Here is a 14,911-nt window from a genome sequence, read left to right as displayed (position 1 = left end):
TGATTCTGAGGCCTCTCCAGCCATGTGGAACTGTAAGTTCAATTAAACCTCTTTTTTCTTCCCAGTCTTGGGTATGTCTTTATCAGCAGCATGAAAACAGACTAATACACCAGCTCTGACGCTTATTTTCTGTGTGATCTTGGACAAGTTGCTTTATCTCTCTGAGCCTCAATTTCCCCCTGTGTAAAATGGACCCAGTAATACCCACCTGGCAGGGTTAGTGTGAGCCTATGTGACACAGTGCAGGTTTTCTCAAGCTGCGTCACAGGTGACAATTTTTGCCCTATCTGTGCCCTTGGTCTACTGCTATTTACTTAATAATTTTATTTAAATCAATTCACACTTTCCTACATACATCTAAAATGGAGACATTATACTATTATTATAAATGGACAATATCATTTATTATGCCATTTATTATAAATACAATACCAATTAGAAATGCTCAAAAATACTTGGGTGTAAATCTAGCAAAACTTGTACAAAATATATATACTGAAAGCTACAAAATGTGGATTAAAAAATCACAGAAGGTCTAAATAAATGGAGGGACATGCTGTGGTCATATGTTGGGAGATTCAATAGAATAAAGATATAAAGATATACATTTTTTCCCGTATTGATAAAGAGGTTTCACACAACTATTATTAACATTACAGCAAGATTTTATATTCTAAAATTTACATGGAAAGACAAAGGAGCTAGTGTAACTAAAATAATTTTGAAAAAAAAGAATAAAGTAAGAGAATCATTTTACCTGACTTTAAGACTCCTTTTGGAACCACTGTAATCAAAAGAAATATAGACCTATGAGCTCAAAGATGCTTGTGCACAAACCACCTAATAGCTCACTACACGTCATTCAACAAACATTTACTGAGCAAGTGCTATGTGCCTTTCCTGGGCCTTGCACCCATGCTATACAAAGGATTACAACACTCTCCCTGCCCTTAGGGGAGAGACAAGCTGAATGCAGATAGTGTGTGTGTGTATGGGTATGCATGTGTGTGTGCATGTGTGTGTGTGTCTGTGCATGTGCACCTGCGTGTAACCATGGGAGAAAGGGCAGTAGGGAGTCAGAGCATCCCAAAGAGACTTGTGCTGTGATGAGGGCCCTGATACCTTTCTTCTTTCCCCTCATTTTCATTCCCTGTCTTTTGTTTTCCTCTTGCTTCTTATGTCCTATCTTTGGGAATATTGCAATCAGGAGGAAGTCGTATGCCATGCAATAGTCTTTGCAACTTTCTAGTCCTGCAGTGGAGATCTTTCAAAAATGCAATTTAACATGCACCCCAATATCTAAAACTGGGAAAAGTGCAACAGCTCAGTGGAGTCCTGCCTCCTCTCCAGACCCCCAACAACTGCAAGTCAGCCTCCTTGGAAGTAGATGCTGTGATGGAGTTTGACAGGCAGTGTATTTATTAGTGATCAATACCTGTGGGTGGGCAGGGGAGGAAGGAGGGTTGGATGCAGGCTGACACTTTAGCCAGCCCTGTGGGGAATGTATAGGGCCCAGTGTATCTACACCTGGGGAGTGGCTCCTTCAGGATTCTGGTCACTGTGTTCCTGGAGGGAATGTAGAAGAGCAGGTTAACTGGACGAGCTACAGCTCTGGTGCGGTCACTGCTCTCAGCACTGTAGCTGGCGATCGCGGCTGAGCTCCTCACCACCCGCTGAAGACCCTCCCCTCTCAGCTGGAACCGCTGCTGGTCTCAGTGGGTTACCCGGTGGCCTGAGTCCTTGGTCAGTGTGACTTTCTCGGGCTGGAGTTGTTGCACTTATCCATTTCCCATGTGACTGGGAAAGAGAGCCCTGGAGGAACCGGTGGATCCCATGCACAGCCTCTGTCTCTCCTGCTGTAGATGCTCCATGGCGGGTGGCTGGGGCGGGGTGCTCTCTGGGGGGCACTAACATGCCTCAGGGACCGTCCCACTTTGTGCCTCCCCTACATGCCCACCTGTAGGCCGTGACCGCAAACTTTGTTGTCCCCAATGTCTCTTTATAACCCCTGTCCACCACTGTTCCTGAGTGTCCATACGTATTCTAACCCCCGAGCCACTTCTCCTTCCACACACAGTGGTACCACCCAAAGCTCTGCCCGGTAGGAGGATTCGTAAGGGAGTCCACACACAGGCACTGGTGTGAGCTGAGGGACAGAGGTCGGCACAGCTGTGCTGCCTGACAGAGGGGCCAGGCTACCGGCAGCTTGCTTGCTTGCATCTGATCCTACTCAAAATCCAGGAGGCCCCAGGTCTGTTTCGTGCTGGCTGCCGCGGGCTGCATAACTCAGGTCATGGTGGGTCCCACAGAACCTGGCTTGTGATGGGCACTTCTGGATACATGGTCACTTGTTAGCATGTGTGTATTAACAGGTCTCTATCAAAATCCAGTGGCATGGTAGGAGTTATTTTTCAAAAGGTGCCCAGTTATCTATTGCAGATGGCACATGCCTGCTTTAGAACCCCTGGGGCATCCTGCACTGTGATTTTTTTCTCTGGGGCTTTCTGCAAGCTCCACATAGCTCCTTTCCCCACCACCAATATTTCTAATACCATAGCATCTTCTGGGTAATATGGCCCTACTGGCAGGGTTGATTGCACTACAGCCTGGTTCCCGTGGAGGTCGGCAGCAACTCCTGTCATCTGATATATTCCTGAGGCTGGAATATCTGCCCTTAGCATGCAAAGAGGCCTGCCAGGCACAGTGCTCCCTTCTTGGGTGGTGGGATACCCCATGCCGTACTTATGCCCCTGGCCACTGGGTCTCTCACATTTTTTTGGGATATTGGGGTGCATGTGTTTTACCAAGGCCTCCCTTTTGCTGGCTGCTTCTTATTCATCTGACCCAATAAGCAATATATCATTGCTGTAAGAGATAAATATGGCATTCTGTGCAGTGCCCCAACCGCCCAGGTCTCTTTGGGAAGCATTATGACAGAGGCAATAGAGTTACAATAGCTCCGGGCCAAACTGTGAATTTAGACTGTTGCCCACTCCCCGCTGGCTACTTATAATGGTAATCGTGTCTACCTGGCTTCTGGTGGTGATGGAGTCACCACCTGGCCTCTGCTTCTGGGAGACCTATTACCCCTCTTGCTGTCAGGGAGTCCATTTCTACAGAGACCTTTTCTGTCGTCAGCCAGAGGAGGGACACTGCTGCTGTACATTTCAGTATGCAGGTGTGCCTCTCGCCAGCCCATTCCTGAGATCTGAGATCTTAGTGGATGGCGTGTCCTCTGGGTCCTTCCCTGGAGTGCAATTATCTGGTGACCTTCTGGTGTGACATAACGTGTCCATTCCAGTGTACCAGTGTACCAAGTTCCTCCAGCCGTTTTTTTTTGTTTTTTTTGTTTTTTGTTTTTTTTGAGACAGAGTTTCGCTCTATTGCCCAGGCTGGAGTGCAGTGGTGAGATCTTGATCTTGGCTCACTGCAACCTCCTCCTCCCAGGTTCAAGTGATTGTCCTGCCTCAGCCTCTGAAGTAGCTAGGATTACAGGCGCTTGTCACCATGCCTGGCTAATATTTGTATCTTTAGTAGATATGAGGCTTTATCATATTGGCCGGGCTTGTCTCAAACTCCTGACCTCAAGTGATCGGCCCACCTCAAGCCTCCCAAAGTGTTGGGATTACAGGCATGAGCCACCGCACCTGGCTCCTTGAGCCTTTTATTGCCTTTCTCAATATCTCCCAGGAGCTGGTAGCTGGGCCGGGTCCTTCCTTGGACAGTGACTCAGTGAACCCCCTGCCCCGACATTCCATCAGGTGCTTGGTTGGAGGTTCTGCAGAGGAAACTTAGCACTTCTAGAGTGCAGTTTGGAAATTGCTTGGGGGCAGAGGTGGGGGGATATCCCGAGCTCTGGAGTTAGATAGGCTAAGGCAGGTTGCGTAGGTCCAGATGAACACATCTGGAGTCAGATGTCTTCAGTTACTGGTCCTGCTGTGGTCAGGCTGTGTGGCCTTGAGAAGATAATTAGCCTCTCTGCATTTTATTTTTTCGATGTCTTATGAGAGTTGAATTTGGTGTTTCTAGGATGTTTAGTGTAGTTCTTGAGAGTAAGTTCCCAATAGGTAGCTGCTGTCCTTCTTGGTCATGCATGCTCCTGCAGGGCTGCAACACCTTGAAGGAAGGCTTGGGTCAAGGTCCTTCCTTTCTCACTCACCAGTCCTGTGATGTTGAACAACTCACAGTCTCCCTGAGCCCGTGTTTCATCCCTAAAGCAGCAAGTGCAATAGTAGCACTCATCCTACCTTGAGGCTCCTGGGACACAGCTGATGAGAGAGGGTTTGGTGAACGCCCAGGTGTGGTCCCTGCAGGAGAGAGTGTTGCTCTTCCTTCACTTCTGTGGCCTGTAGACGTGTCCACCAGAAGCCGAGCAGCCTTCCCAATCCATTCCCCTCTCAAATGGACTTGAAGTTTGCTCCAAAGTCAACCACAAGTGAAGGCTAATTATGATAATGTAGGAATTTCCAGAACAAGGTGCCAACCATGCATTCCTGGCCAGAACAACCTGTGGACTGTATTGGACACTTGGGACAGATCTGGGTCTGGTTGAGAGCACATTCTTAAGGAGACAGCATGTCTTGAATGACCCACCTTAAACACCAGAATCCTGACTCTAAGGGCCAGCTGGTCTTGCTGAAGATCGGAAGGGGCTCCTTGGCCCAGGGCTTGGAGGAAGATGGTGGAAAGACTTACTGAGCGTAGGTGCACTCACATCCTGGGACAGAGTCTGCAGTCACCATCACACCTTTTCATATACCCGAAGCACTGGAGGCGGAACAGGGGCCTCTGACCTTGGTCTCTCATCTCCCTTGTGGAGGACGGGAAGAAACCTTCTATTGTATGCCTGGGGGAACAGCCTTGGCTTGTCTGGATCTATTCTCGTGTGTCTCCTGCTTTGTCTCCTGCACCCTCAGGTATTACCCTCTAACTCTAGGGCTTGTTTTGAGAAGGCTTTGCTTTGCTAACACGTCCTCACAAAGTTGCCTTTTTAAGGGCCACAGAGGAGACCCTGCTTCCCTTGATGACTTCTGGGCTGAAGGTGATCATGTGACCCTGCAGCTGTCTCTCTCTCTCTCTCTGACCCACGGGTCATACCCTGGCCTCTGACATGAGGACTGCACTATGGTTTCTACAGGATCAATGCTGTTCTTAGATGGTAAGGGATGCAAGAGTCATTGAACCCATTTTGTCATGAAGATTTATTTCCTGCTCAGAGTGCAACCTGGAAACAGATCCTCCATAGTGCAGTGCTGGGACTTCCTGTGCAACATGAAAACAGATCCCCCATTGTGCAGTGCTGGGGCATTTCCTGTGCAATCTGCTTAGTGGTCCCCCTGGAAGCAGGAGCATGTGGACACCATTGCTTAACCACTGATGTCTGGTATGGTGATCAGCATGTGGTAATCATCCATGCATATCTCCCCCAAACTGTCCTGTTCCCTTCAGAGTGTTTAAGACCTCGTACTTTCCCATTTAGAACACTCACAAGGCTGTAAGTACCTCTCAGCACAGCACTTCCTCTGTAGATGGCAGATACAGATGATGCCTCTTTGTAGGTGATTAAGGCCAACACCAGACCACAGTGCCCAGAGGGTGAGAGGGGATGAGCTGCCCTTGGAGGTTCCCTTAGGAACCTGGTTTTGTGAATTGATCAGCATTTGAGGACACCCAGGGGTTCACAGGCGTCCACTCTTTCCGCTGACAGTTTAAAAGCATCAGCAAATAGGGCCAATCCACACTCATAACAGCAACAATGGGAAGGCTATCAGGAACTTTGCAGTTTTAAAAGCTGTTTAGCCTTCTCAAAAGAGAGTTGGATTAAACTATGGTTCTTAACAGGGCTGCATATTAGAATCATCTGGGGAAAATTGCTAACGCACAGATGTCCAGGCTCTCTCCATGGGGGTCTGATTCAGTAGGCCTGGGTGGGGGCTGCCTACGATTTGCATGTTTTTTCTGGTGTGGGTAAGGGTTGATCCTTTCAGTAAGCCTTTGTGGTAGGCGCAGCCTGGAATAGGATCACTATTTTCAAGATGAGTAGATGGAAGACCAGAGAGGTAAGTGATCAGACTCAGGCCAGAGCTGATTTTTTCTGCTGCTTTGTTCTTGTCTCATCAAGCCCACCATTTTGTCTAGAATGAAATGGATACACCACAAAGTGAAGGGAAAGGAAACTGCCCCAGCAGGGAGAGGGCCCTTGTGATGGGTTTTCTCTGGGGGGCCGGACTCTCGTGGGGTGCCTGTCTTCCCACTGCTGGGCTTGGGCCATGAGGGCACACTTTGGGGAGCACCAAGATGCTTCTCAAATACGAAAGGCAAGGCCTCGGGGACTCCTCATCTGGCGGGCACAGCCTCATTAGGGTCCTTGCCTTGGCAAAAGACATCTGCTTGATCCAAATATTTATTCAATTAATTCCTAAAAAGAGGGGAGAAGTTTCCTCCAGTGCACCCGTTGAGTTATCTTCCTAACAATGTGGAAATGTTTCATTAAGGGTGTTTGTTTGCATAATGTCAAAACATTGGCACAGATGTTTTGCTGTCTGTTGGCCATTGTCCTCCCCTGGGCAGTTATGTAAGCCCCTGTCCCATCCCTGTCCAGCAGGCAAGCACAGACCTGGAGGGGCTTTGGGGTGCCGGTGGCCTCAGATCTCTGACGCATTGTTTAGGGACATTGAGTTAAGAGACCAAATGTGCTGATAAGAAGGGAAGCTTCCCATCCCAGGATGGTGTGTGCCTTCCGTGGGAATGACTGTGTGGGAGACACTGCTCCTGCCCAGCATGGATCATTCGACCACGGAGGTTCCCTTCACCTCACAGATCACTGTGTCAGGGAGATGCTGACATGAACATGTTAATCCAGTCCCTGTCTAGTTCCTTTCCACCAAAGCTTCAATATGCATCTGATCTCAGAATATTGGATTTTTCTTTGAGGAAAGAAATAAATGACTTATCTGGGGAATAAGTCCAGAGTTCCCTCCATGCATTGCACATTCTCTATATTGGGCTAAAATAAGGTTTGCTGATTCTCATGTAAATCTCTAAAGCCTGGGTGTCATCATATGAGTATTTTATGTGCCAGGTAAGTAGGTTGCATCCCCAGGAAAAAAAGAAAGAAGGCAAGGAAGAAAGATTAGCGATTGTATCCAAGGGGAAGGAGAACAGATTCAAATACTTTAAGTGCCTATAGCTTCTTGATTCAATGGCCGAGAAATATGATTCCCTCTGAAAAGCAGTCATTTTGGTTTATATTTGGAATTATTTTGAAGTGTGGCAGATATGTTCTTTTTGTAGTTGTTGCTGCTGCATTTCTTTTCCACCTTTCCTAAGCCTGACAAAATGATGCTTCATAAAATCCTAGTGGATTTTGCTTCTTTCCTGTGTAGCTTGTGCAAGACTGATGGAGAACAAGTTACCCTGCCGGCTGCAAATATTTATTGTGTGCCTGTATGGTTTGGGCCAAATGGGTACCTCAAATCAGAATCTTATGCATGTTTTGGTGGCTCTGAGGAGTGAAAAGCAAGGAGAACACCTAAGGATCTTATCAATATGACTTTGCCAGGCTGATAGGAGGACAAAGAGCCATCTTTTCTGACCCTAAAGCCAATGGCAAATGTTCAGGACTTGTCAAAAATACAAAGCGAGAATCAAGGTGAGTTAGAGGCATTGATTTTAGTCTATGTCAAATGCACAAAATGTTAGATGGTGGATATATGTTCCCAAACTTTACTCTGAATGCAGTGCTATAAAGGTGGAAGGTCTTTTGACATATTTAGTCAATTCCCTTATTCTACTGCTGAGAAAACTGAGACTCTGACAGGTGAAGTGACCTACACATTGTCATGGAGTTGAGACGGGATCGAGAAGTTCCTGTCCTATCAACTATTTTGGCCAATTGCATTTTCCAACGATGGAGGCAGCCATGTCTCCCATCCCACGTACTCCTCTTCAATGTGACCTTGCCACCCTTCCATCAAGAGGTGGATCTATTTCTCCACCTCCTTGAATCTGGGATGATGCCGTGGCTGCTCTGACCAATAGACTATGGCTGAAGTGACACGGTGCCAGGTCCAGGCATGGCTCTTCATGGCCTGGCAGTTTTTCTTCTGACTTCTTGGTTTGCTTTCCCTCCAAATCCAGCCACCATATTGCGAGAAATCCAAGCCACATGGAGAAGACATGCATAGACAGTCCCGTTAACAGTCAGCATTGACTTTCACCATCTGAGTGCACCATCTTAGAGGCCAGCCAGTTGAGCTTTCAGATGACCTCAGCTGACTCAGGAGAGAATCACCCAGCTGTGCTCAATCAATCCTCCCAGCTGTGAGAGTTAATAAAAAAAATTGTTGGTTTATTAAGCCACTACGTTTTAGGGTTACTTGATATGCAGTAACACTTAACTGGAACATTACTCAATACTAACATGAAAACTCATGCTTGATAATCACTCTGCACTTTTACCGACTACTCTCCCATTTATTCTAAGATTCAGTGTTTTCCTAATGGAAGGTCGTGACTCATTAGTAGCTCATAAGACCAATTTTGTTGAGTGCCAAAAGTTAAATCAAAGAGAATTAAATGCATCAGAGTGCATTATACATAATAAGGCTAATAATTGTTTTGTGAAATTTTTGGTTCAATTATGTGTGTGTGTGTGTGTGTGTGTACTGGATTTGGTATCTATTTTTTATTGTGGGTTATAGAAAAAAATGTTAAGAAAATGCTGATCTAATTTGGCCCTTCCTACCGCTTTGACAAGCAAGCAGGGGTGGTGTCTTAGTCCATCTGGGCTGCTGTGAAAGAATTCCACAGACTGAGTGGCTTATAAACAATAGAAGTTTATTTCTCATGGTTCTGGGGACTGGGAAGTCCAAGATCAAGGTGGCTGCAGATTCAGTGTCTGGAGAGGGTCTGCTTCCTGGTTCATAGATGTTGCCTTCTCATTGTGTCCTCACATGGTGGAAGTGGTGAGAGAGCTCTCTCGGGTGTGTTTTATAAAAGCACTAATCCCATTCATAAGAACTCTGCCCTCATGACCTAATCATCTCTGAAACTCTCCACCTCCTAATACTATCACCTTGGGAGAATGGGATTTCAACATATGAATTTTAGGGGGACATAAACATTCAGTCCATTGCAGAAGGTTTCATTACCTCCTTTCCATCAATGAGGAAACCAAAATTAGAAGGCAGATTATGTGGCAGACCTGGGTTTCTCCTCCCCTCCTGTCTCCCCAAGTATAGCATGTCATACAACCTTCTTACCATTCTTAAAATATTTTAGATCTTTCAGGAAAGAGCCACTTTCTTGAGCTGGTGTGTAGAGGCAACAGTAACAGAAGGTGACATACATGTGCTTACTCTGTGCTTGGCCCTCACTGTGCTAAGGACTGTACACGATTAACTCATGGGAGGTGCCATAATTATGCCCGTTTCACTGGTAAGAAAACTGAGGCTCAGAGAGTCTCTTTAATTTAGCTAATGTTGTGCTGCTAGTGGCTGGCAGAGCCAGAATCCAAACTTATGTAATCTGTCTACACTCTTATCCATTCAATTATGGTTTTTCTCCTCTAGTTTGGAAAACTCGAGTGTGAGAAATCCTCTCAGCAATCTTGCCTGTTTGCTCAGAGCACTAGCTGAGGCTTCCGAGGCAGGGCCATGACTGCCCTACTTCCACCAGGGCAGCGTGGTGGGGCCTCCTGTCCCATAGAGGCACCAGGTGACTCTCAAGAGCTGCCACCCTGTCCCAGGGCCTGGAGAGAGGCCAGGCCGGTTTTTTTTTTGTTTGTTTGTTTTTTTAATTTTTATTTTATTATTATTATACTTTAAGCTCTAGGGTACATGTGCATAACGTGCAGGTTTGTTACATATGTATACTTGTGCCATGTTGGTGTGCTGCACCCATCAACTCATTTACGTCAGGTATAACTCCCAGTGCAAACCTGAGAAAAACAAGAAATGGGGAAAGGATTCCCTATTTAATAAATGGTGCTGGGAAAATTGGCTAGCCATAAGTAGAAAGCTGAAACTGGATCCTTTCCTTACTCCTTATACGAAAATTAATTCAAGATGGATTAGAGACTTAAATGTTAGACCTAATACCATAAAAACCCTGGAAGAAAACCTAGGTAATACCATTCAGGACATAGGCACGGGCAAGGACTTCATGTCTAAAACACCAAAAGCAACAGCAACAAAAGCCAAAATTGACAAATGGGATCTAATTAAACTAAAGAGCTTCGGCACAGCAAAAGAAACTACCATCAGAGTGAACAGGCAACCTACAGAATGGGAGAAAATTTTTGCAATCTACTCATCTGACAAAGGGCTAATATCCAGAACCTACAAAGAACTCAAACAAATTTACAAGAAAAAACAAACAACCCCATGAAAAAGTGGGCCAGGCCTTTTTTAATGCCTGAGAGTGCGGACGTTATTGGGTGAACGCTTCCCTTTTGTTTACAAGATGAGAATCAACTCTGGTGGTTAAATAGTTGATGATGGCAAAAGAGTTAAGATAAGAATGTCTCCGTGTTCTTAAAGGCCCATTTCCTCTCCTTCTTGCTTGACTTTCACTTCTCTCCCGACTGTTTACTTATCTCTTGAAGTTCTCTAGGGAGAAAGGAGAAAATGCCTGGCCATCAGAGCATCTCTATTCCTCAGTTTCCTTGCCTGGAAAAACCAAAGCTTGGGTTGGACTGATCCAGTGGTTCACAACTGCAAGCATTTTTCCTTCTCAGGGGACACCTGGCAATATCCAGAGACATTTTTGGTTGTCATGCTGGTGTGTGTGAGTGTGTGTGTGCATGGGTACACTGCTAACATCTAATAGGTAAAACAGGGGATTTTGCTAAACATCCTACTATGTACAGGACAGTCCCCACAACAAGGTAGCATCTGGCCCCAAATGTCAACAGTGCCAAGGCTGAGAAACTCCAGATTAATCTATTAATATGAGAATCTCCACTCACTGAGTACCTACCACATGCCAGGTAGTGGAAGGAAGCCAGAGACAAAAACAGACAAATATGCAACACAAAAAGCCCAAAGCACCCTTAGACCCTGCCCTCAAACAGCTTGTGATATAGTGGGAAAGCCAAATACATACATTTCTTCAGGAATGAGAAATACCAGCAAGGAGATAGGCATGCAGTGTCCTGGGGCTTGCAGAAGGTGACCCCAGGGAGGCCAGCAGAGGCCAGAGCTGTGCCCCACTCCCAGAACCTTAGCGCATGTTGTTCCCTGTGGCTGGAGGCTTATTTCTCAGGGAGTTCACTCATCTCTTTGGTCCCTGCCCAAAGGCCACTGCTTTGGGAAGCTGGGAAGCTTTCCCTGACCCCCTGAGGTCCTCATAGCACTCCTGACTAGTATTTCTGGCATTGATCTCAGTTTGCGATTTCACATTTGTTTTTCTGAGGATTTGACTATTGTCTGGGAACCTCTCCTGCACACACCATCCATTTATAAGCCTCCCGTGTCCTGAAAACAGGCTCTGCAGCTCCTCCCATTGAGGGCAGCCCATCAGAGGTACTCTCTTGTGTATTCTGACTTCTCAGAGTCCCTGTTGCTTTTGAAGTAAAGCCCAAATGCTGAGCCCCACACCTTAGGCCCCTTTGCCTTTTGCATTTTGCCCTTTGTCAACTGATTTTTATTGCCCTCTGGCTCCAGACTGCTCCCACTTGTAGCTCATTCTGTGACCCTGTCCTTCTCCCAAAAGCCCAAAGTGGCTTTCTGCTTTTCTGCAGGTAGCCTTTTGCCCAGAAAGATCTGCACATTTCTCCCTGTGTCTGATTAGATCATAGGTTTCCTTAGATTATAGACTTGTCTTGCTGCCTCTTCTTTCAGGAAATCTTCCCTCTTTCCCTCATGCCTAAGTTAGGTGCTGGTATGGTTTGGATTTCTGTCCCTGCCCAAATCTCATGTGGAACTGTAATCCCCATTGTTGGAGAAGGGGCCTGGTGGGAGGTGACTGGATCTTGGGGGTGGACTTCCCCCTGGCTATTCTTGTTACAGTGAGTGAGTTCTCATGAGATCTGGTTGTTTAAAAGTGTGTGGCCCCTCCCACTTGGCTCTCTTCCTTCTGCTCCAGCCATGTAGGACATGCCTGCTTCTCCTTCACCTTCTGCCATGGTCGTAAATTTCCAGAGGCCTCCCAACCATGCTTCCTCTTACAGTCTGAGGAACTGTGAGCCAATTAGACCTTTTTTCTTCATAAATTTCCCAGTTTCAGATAGTTCTTTATAGAAGTATGAGAACGAACTAATACAAGTGGCTTCCTTTGTGTGGTCAGGGCATCCTGGGCTTACTGTAGTTTTCAAATATTTGTTGCACTGAAATTTCCTCAAAGGAGAGGATGGGTGGTACTGCTGGCAGCATTTCCAGCACCCACCTCAGACCCTGGCACGTTCAAATATTTATTGAATGAGGAAATCAGTGGATACCAGTTCTAGGCCCTTCCTCCCTTCTGATTCCCTACATCTTGTTGAATGGTTGAATTCACCTCCCTGGGGGCTGCTCTACACCAGAACATTCTTGCACGTCCTGCCAGTCAGTTTTCTTATCTTCCTGGATGTAAATTTATGTTAAAACATTGCCAAGCAATGTTAGAACTGAGGCCAAGCTCCTGTTTCAGTGATATAATGGTAATAAATAGAGGGAGAATTCAAAAAATAAGAAACAATTATAAAAATGACCAATGCAATTTGTGAGTGATCAAGCAATCCCATTACATGTGTGTACTGATTGGCCCACTAAACTGGATGTGTGGCTAAAGATGTTGAACTACCCAAATGTATGTTGCTCAGGACCCACAGTATAATGGTGGTCTTAAAGATTTATGTTTTCTTAGATCATTAAGGTGTTAGATGGCCTCATTTCTCAGGTGTGTTTCTAGCTCTTTAAATGTCAGCAGCAGAACACATGGGCAGGTTCCATGCTGCCACTTCCATCACTTCCCTGGCATATAGTAAGTCTTCCTAAAGGTTAGCACAGGAAATGCTCCTCTGTGTCCAATGCCTTGTTAGGCACTGTGAGAAATTACAGTGTGAATTAGATATGCTGTCTGCCTTCCAGGAGCTCCCTGTCTTATAGGAAAATTAGGACATACATAGTCATACCACAAACTCTAGACAGTGAATGAGAAATACAGAAAAACTAGAATGGATTCAGAAATTTTGAAGCAGGAGAGAGAAATTCTACCTGAAATGTTCAGAGATGGTGGAAAAGATCATATTTAACGTGGGTCCTGAAAAATTAGAGATTTGAAAGAATAATTATTCATGTAACACCTTGATGCATAAAGTTTAAGGAGAGGTTAATCCAGGTAGAGAGAATGGCCTGAGAAAATGCCCAGAGGCAGAAAAATGAGGCCATGATGACTTTGTTTCCTACATTTTCTCCTAGAAAATTTGTAATTTTAGGTTTTTACATGTAGGTCCATGATCCGTTTTGAGTTGATTTTTGTGTATGGTGTGAGGTATGGATTCAGGTTATTTTTTTTCCTGTGGTCAGTCCTGCTTGCAGTCTTTCCTGGGACCAGGTCCAGGTGTCCCTTGGAAAGTAGAGCCCTCATAGTCCACAAGCATTTCGGAAATCACCAAGACACGGTGGTAAGAAACAAGGGTGTGGCTGTCCTTATGACTGATGTTTGGGAGAAGGCTGAGTGCTCCTTAAAAACACATGTGTCTTTGGGCTTTGCCTTTTAATTGTGGAAAGAGATTTTGTGAATGAGCATTTTAGTTTCTCACTGAAAACCAGGAAATGGGTGCTGTTTTCTGTTTAGCCTCACCTGCTCCATAGCAGCATCTTGAGCCCTGGTAACTGCATGTTCCCTGTGTCCTGGGACAGGGTGCAAACATATCTGGTGACCCCACCCCCATGGCATACCAATGTTCCCAATGAGGAGACAAACTGAAAATGCAGAACTACCAAAATATATGTGCTCCTTTGGCCTCCTGGTCCCCTAGCAAGGGCGCTTGCATACAACTGGTGCTTAATAAATGCAGGTTGGAATGGAAGTAAAGAGAAACCTGCTGATCAAGGGGAGACAGCCTTCTGACCATCTGAACATCTCCAGCCCAGCAGTTCCATTGTGTTTTTTAGAAAACCATCAGGGCGAAGTGAACAAAAGGCTGACCTCACTCCACATGGGAATCTCCTGAATGTGCAAAGGAAAGAGCAGCACATGCATGGCACCCGCCTGCAGACCACAGGTGGGCTGAGCTTCTTTAAGGGCACTCTAAAGAAGACAGGAAAAGCCACACAGTGAAAGAAGACAGGGTTCACGGGGACATCATCATCTCTGAAGCTACGACATGCAGGCACTGTGCCTGGCACTTCACATAGCTCTTGTGGTGACGTCTCCCCCAAATCCCTGGAGGTGGAGGACAACCACCCCACCTCCCAGATGAGGAAACAGACTCAGCAAGGTGGAGTGAGTCAGCCAGGGTAACCCAGCTGGCAAGTGGCACGGCTGGGTGGAACTCGGGGGTCCTGGCTCTTCTAACTACTTTTTGCTGCCTCCTGTCGTTGGACTGAAAGATTCCCTGTTGCCCTTGTTGGCTGGGAGTCTCCAGCTTCCTGCTATCCCTTCCTCCTGTCCCGGACACTTGCTCCAGATGCTTGAGTAGGACCAGAGCAGAGCCCCATGCCCCTGATCCACTGTTTGGGCATCTGTGATTGCAGCTCCCCTTGATGGCACATCGTGGTGTGTAGGGGGGTTATCCACACCACACAGACCTCACTGGACATCCCTGAAGACCTTCTGTGGCCAGGCTCTGGGCTTCCTCCTACTGGTCCAGCCACTAGACCCTCAGCAGTGCTCCATACAGGGAGACCCTGATTATTACAACACCTGCTTTCAGAGAGGGAATCCAGAGGAAGGGTTTAGAATAAGGGCCCCCATTTACCCTTGG

Source organism: Macaca mulatta, chromosome 7 (genome assembly GCF_049350105.2).
Source record: "Macaca mulatta isolate MMU2019108-1 chromosome 7, T2T-MMU8v2.0, whole genome shotgun sequence".
Lineage (NCBI taxonomy): Eukaryota > Metazoa > Chordata > Mammalia > Primates > Cercopithecidae > Macaca > Macaca mulatta.
Note: the sequence above shows the minus strand (reverse complement) of the source record.